Source organism: Orycteropus afer, unplaced genomic scaffold (assembly GCF_000298275.1).
Source record: "Orycteropus afer afer isolate SDZICR_OR568_19922 unplaced genomic scaffold, OryAfe1.0 scaffold00064, whole genome shotgun sequence".
NCBI lineage: Eukaryota > Metazoa > Chordata > Mammalia > Tubulidentata > Orycteropodidae > Orycteropus > Orycteropus afer.
In genome coordinates, this window is record NW_006921651.1 from 4,500,470 (window position 1) to 4,506,756 (window position 6,287).

Genomic DNA, 6,287 nt, shown 5'->3' on the forward strand with positions numbered 1-6,287 from the left:
CAAAGAAGTATTGAGGTATTTGCTTTCAATTTCACTAATTCTGTCTTCCATTGATTCAATTCTACTCCTTTTCCTGTTCAATATCTTATTTCAGAAAATTTAGTATGAATCTTCTGGATTTCTATGTGTAGATTTTGTATTATTTCTATTTTTTCATTTATTTTGTCATTTTATTCTTGTATTGTCTTTCAAAATTGTTCTAGGGTTTTCTCTGTGCTTTCCTCAATTTTGTCAGTGTTTTCCTTGATCTGTCTCTCAATTCATTGTAGATACCTAAATATAATTTTTTTGAATTCCTTATCAGGGAGTTCCAATGCTGCATCTTTCTCAGGGATGTGTTTTGGGTCCGTATCCTGGTCCCTTGTTTCTCTTGCTTTATTTGCTTCTTTGTGTGCACTGTGATGCTCTGTTGTCTCTGAGGCATTGTGACATTTTTGTATTTATATTTAATTGGTGATTTTATGTTGGAGTGAGTTGCCCATGATTTTAGTTTTCTTTGTATGTTATCTTTGTAAGCAGGGTGCTGTACTGTGCTCCTCTATTCACTATGCTGGAAGCACTTATACAGTAACCACCTGTCTCCTTTCCCATTGTCAGCCTCCCGTATGTCCCTGCCATCCTTGGCAAATGGAGCCTATTCTTAAGTCCTGTTTCTGTTCAGGTTTTTCCACTAGTTGGTGCCTAATCCACTTCTGTATTCTTCATTTCAAAGCTCAGGGCTCCAGGATTATCTTCTGTATCTCTGTCAACTCGTTTCTCTTTCCTTTGTTGAAGAGGGTCTGTGTAGCTTGTCTACCTATTTTGCCATCTTACCGGAAGTCCTAACTTTATTTCTTTTACAAATATATAATCAATTGTTCCATGATCATATATTAAACTATTTTATTCCATGATCACATATTAAGCTATTTAAAATGCCATTTTTATTGTCAACTAAATATCCTTAGCCACATGAATCTCTTTTTGGATTCTCTGTACCATTTATCTGGGATTCTTGACATGTGACTATAACGTATGTTTAAATTACTAAATTTGAGGTTGTTTTGATATCTGGTAGGACCCATTCCCCCTCATTTTTTTTTTTTTTTTTCCAAAATTTTCTGGACTAGTCTTACAAATTTCCCCAACCAAATAAACTTTAGAGTCAGTTTAATGCCAAAAATATGCAATTAAGTTTTTCCTCAATTTATTATGATTTTTTTTAATCTAAAGAAAAATGGAAAGAATAGTAAAATAAGTACCCATATATTATTTATTATTATTATTGTGCTTTGGGTGTAAATTTACAGAACAGAATTTGTTTTACACTCAATAGTTTGTATACATTTGGTTTCATTCCCTGACTACCATCCCTAACCCTAACACACTCTCCTCCCCTCCCTTCCCTGTGACAGCCCCCCGCCCTGTGCTCTTCTTAATCATGCACTCCTGTCTGTCTAGCTTTCCCTCCATGTGAATGCTTCCCCTCTGGTACCCCATGGCCAACTGCTCCAAGGGGTGTATCTCCATAAAGTACGTGGGTGCAAAAATATGGAACACTTCATGAATTTGCATGTCATCCTTGCCCTGGGGCCATGCTAATCTTCTCTGTATCATTCCAATTTTAGAATATGTGCTGCCAAAGTGAGCACCCATGTATTGTTTATCCAGATTCACTGATTATTAGCATTTGTCACATTTGTGTTGTTATTTTGGCCAGCAATTACAAATGCAAATCGGAGCTCTTATACATTGTAGGTGAGATTGCAAAATAAAGATGTGGGAAACAGTTTGGGAGTGGCTTGTAAAGTTCAACATACACTTAATTCATGACCCAGTTATCCCACTCTTAGGTATTTACCCAAGAACAAATGAGAACATATGTCCACACAAAGATTTACATGCACATTTTCATAGCAACATTGTTTATTATAGCCCTAAATTGTAAATTATCCATATACCCATCAGCTGATAAATTAATAAACAATTTATGGTAGGTCTACTATGGAATAATGTTCTGCAATAAAAAGGAATGAAATATTGACATATATAAAACATGGGGGAATTTCAAAAACATTATGCTAAGTGAGAATCAAACACAGAAGACCATATACATATGGTCTCTGTACAAGACCATATATTATGTGATTCCATTTATATGAGGCTATTGAAAATACCATGGCTTGGGTTAGGCACACGTTACTCTTCAAAGAGACATCTTTGCTCTTCAGCCCTTTAAAGAGGTCTTTTGCAGCAGATTTTCCCAGTGCAATATGACATCTGATTTCTTAACCGCTGCTTCCATTGGTGTTGATTGTGGATTCAAGTCATATGACATCTTTGACAACTTCAACCTTTTATCCATTTACCCTGATGCTGCTTATTGGTCCAGCTGTGAGTATTTTCATTTTCTTTATGTCGAGGTGTAATCCATTCTGAAGACTGTAGTCTTTGATCTTCATCAGTAAGTGCTTCAACTCATCTTCACTTTCAGCAAGCAAGTAGAGAGGCTGGCAAGTCCCAAATCGGTGGGTCAAACAGCAAATCTGGAAGCTTCTTTTGACTCATGAAGCTTCAGGGGTTGACAAACCCAAGGTTAGCAGGCAATACATCAGGGTGTTGGTTTCAGAGACTGACAAATCCAAGATCAGTAGGTAAAATGGCAAACTCTTGCCTCACGGGCTGTGAAGGCAACAATCCCAAGATTGGCAGGTAGTACAACAGCCCCACTGGTTCAAGTTCAGAAACCGGAGACAATGAACCAAATGGAGAATCCAGATCCAACAGAAAGCAGAGAACTTTGCCAGTACATCCATATATGTATATCGGAAGCAGGCCACACCCCTGAGGAAACTCCCTTTCAACTGATTGGCTGCTCATAGCAGATCTCATCATGGAAGTGATTACATTATATCAGATCTCATAATAGGGGATGACTATGTCACAACTGCTAAACTACTGAGAATCATGGTGCAGCCTTCACTATCACACTTGGTAAAGGAGAAAGTCAGTGAAAATAAGGAAGACCCTCAAAGAGGTGGACTGATACAGTGGCTGTAACAATGGCTCAAACATGGCAATGATTTAGAGAATGATAGGATGTGGTAGTATTTCAGCTTGTTGTACTTGAGTTACTATGCTTTGGAACCAATTCAAGGGTACCTAACAACAGCATCAGTTTCCTGCCTTAGATCAGGGTGGAAGTTGTGGAGATATTTAGTAGCTGGCTTTGAAATATATTTGGAGGTAGACCCTAGAGATTTTGATCGATTGGATGGGGGATGACATGTCTCATAATGAGGCAGACTTGGCTTCTGGCTCAGAAAGATTCTCATGACCTGGGGAGACAGGACACAACCTAGAAGAAACACAAGATTTGGATAAATATTAATTATAGTCAAGTCCAGTTATAGACTCAAGTTCCAAACTAGTTGGAACCAGCTACATAATGCAGTATGCTATTTATCTTCCAGCCTTGGAGGAAGAATTAGCTCCTCTCCAAGCTTTCAGCTATGCAGGAGAGAGATTAGATGGGTTAACTAGTTCCCATAGAGGAACCAGAAAACTATTGTGCCCTAAGAAAGCAGTGGAAATAGATGTTCTTACAAATAATTCTGGAAACAAGTATAACCAGTCAGGTGAAGTGTCAGAATCCAGGCACTGAGTTATTTGCTCAGCCTCTCAACTAGGTGATCTAGGAACCAGAGACTAGAGGTGCTCAAGTTCAGGGTTTATGGAGTAATTCTTGGTTACATTGAGTTACTCTCCTGTGATTATTCCCTTTCTGAAGCCATTTCCAGGCCAAAAGGGGAGGATTTCTCCATCACAGACCCTACACCATTTATGTTGGTATTAGTTGCCGTCGAGTTGTCTCCAACCCATGGTGGCCTTATGTATAACAGAACAAAATGTGCCATCTTCATGGTTGTGAATGTTTTTTTTTTTTTAAATTTTTTAGAAACTTTTTATTATGATTTGGAGATTGTGAATATGTTTGAGTCCACTGTTGTCGCTATTGTGTCATTCCTTCTCATTGAGGGTTTTCCTTGGACCTCTACTTCACCAAACATGATGACCTTTTCTAATGATTGGTCTTTCCTGTTAATATGTCCAACGTCAGCAAGGTGAATCTTGCCATCCTTGCTTCTAAGGAACACCTAACTATTTCCTGCACTGAAGGAACTGGTGAAGAACAAGCCTCCAGGAATTGACATTAAGGTGTTTCAAAAAATGGATGCCACACTGGAGGCACTCACTTGGCTATGCCAAGAGATTTGGAAGACAGCTACCCGGCCAACTGACTAAAAGAGATCCATATTTGTATCTATTCCAAAGAAAGGTGATCCCACAGAATGTGGAAATTATTGAACAATATAATTAATATCACACACAAGTAAAATTTTACTGAAGATAATTAAAAAATGGTCATAGCAGCATATTGACAAAAAGCTTCCAGAAATATAAGATGGATTCAGAAGAGGATGTGGAGTGAAGGATATCACTGCTGATGTCAGATGGCTCTTAGCTGAAACCAAAGACTACCACAAAGATGTTTATTTATGTTTTATTGATTATCCAAAAGCATTTGATAGTGTAGATCATAACACATTATGGACAACATTGAGAAGAATGGGAATTCCCAAACACTTGATAGTACTCATGAGGAACCTGTACCTAGATCAGGAGGCTGTCATTCAAACAAAACATGAGGATACTTCATGGTTTAAAATCAAGAAGGGAGTGTGTCAGGGTTGTGTCCTTTCACCATACTTATTCAATTTGTATGCTGAGCAAATAATCTGAAAAGCTGGGTTATATGTAAAGGAACATTGCATCAGGGTTGGAAGAAGACTCATTAACCACCTGTGATATGTAATGACACAACTTTGCTTGCTGAAAGTGAGGATGACTTAAGGCACTTACTCATGAAGATTAAGGACTATAGCCTGCAGTATGGATTACACCTCAATATAAAGAAAACAAAAGTCCTCACAACAAGTCCAATAAGCAGCTTCACAATGGATGGAGAAAGGATCGAAGTTGTCACAGACTTCATGTTGCTTTGTTCTACAATTAACACCATGGAAGCAGCAGTCAAGACATCAGATGATGTATTGCATTGGGCAAATCTGCTGCAAAAGACCTCTTTCAAGTGATGAAGAGCAAAGATGTCTCCTTGAAGACTAAGGTGTGCCTAACTCAAGCCATGGTATTTTCAATCACCTCTTATGCATGTGAGAGCTGGACAATGAATAAGGAAGACTGAAGAAGAGTTTTCTAAAAGGACTAACAAATCTGTCCTGGAATAAGTATAGCTGGAATGCTCCTTGGAAGTGAGAATGGCCAGACTTTGTCTCAATGGCACCTAGCAACAACTGCCTCTACTACTGCATGAGCCATTTCCTTGAGATTAATTTCTGTCTCTCTATCTCTTTCTCTGTCTCCCTCTCTCTCTGTCCACCCCCCCCCCAATATATAAACTAAACCTACTGCCACAGAATCAATTCCAACTCATAGCAACCCCCATTGGATTTCCAGGGCTGTAAATGTATGTGTGTATGTGTATACATATATATACACGTTGTTGTTATGTGCCATTGAGTCAGACTTGACTCATAGCAACCCCTCCTTGGGTTTTCGAGGCAGTATCCCTATGGAAGTAGATTGCCCAACCTTCCTTCCGAGGAGTTGCAGGTGGGTTTGAACCGCCAGCCTTCTAGTTAGCAGTCAAGTGCCTTAGGCACTATGCCACCAGAGCTCCTATATATTTGCATATATATCTATATCTATATACATTGTTGTTGTTGTGTGCCGTCGATTCGGCCTTGACTCAGTGACCCCCTCCTTGGGCTTCTGAGGCAGTATCACTACAGAAGTAGGATTGCCCAACCTTCCTTCCAAGGAGTGGCTAGTGGGTTTGAACCATCAGCCTTCTGGTTAGCAGTCAAGTGCCTTAAGCACTATGCCACCAGAGCTCCTATATATATACATACATGGTGGTTAAGTGTGTGTGTCAACTTGGCTGGGCCTGGTTGAGTGGCTGGGCAGCTGGTGGTAGTTATTCCCCATGATGAGACTGGCAATCAACTCCATGGTAGGACCAGCTGAGTAGCTACTTTAGGGGTCTGCTTCCCATATATGAGAAACAGCTTTAGGAATGGTCTCTAGCTTATGGCATGCTTGAACCCTGAATGTAGCCGTGTCGTTGTTCAGCAGTCTGCCATGCTCTGCCAACCTTAGGACTTTCAGTGGACTTGAATTAATGGCCTGCCGTGTGGTTTGGTAACTTTGGGACTGTGCCTTTTTAC

The 6,287-nt window shown here is 39.5% G+C and overlaps 1 non-coding gene across 1 annotated transcript; it reads right to left on the bottom strand.

The window, feature by feature from the left end:
• Positions 1 to 1,524: 1,524 nt before the first annotated feature.
• On the bottom strand, positions 1,525 to 1,631 carry LOC122149950. The gene has a single exon (XR_006163410.1). It is a non-coding gene; the product is annotated as a U6 spliceosomal RNA (small nuclear RNA).
• Positions 1,632 to 6,287: the final 4,656 nt, after the last annotated feature.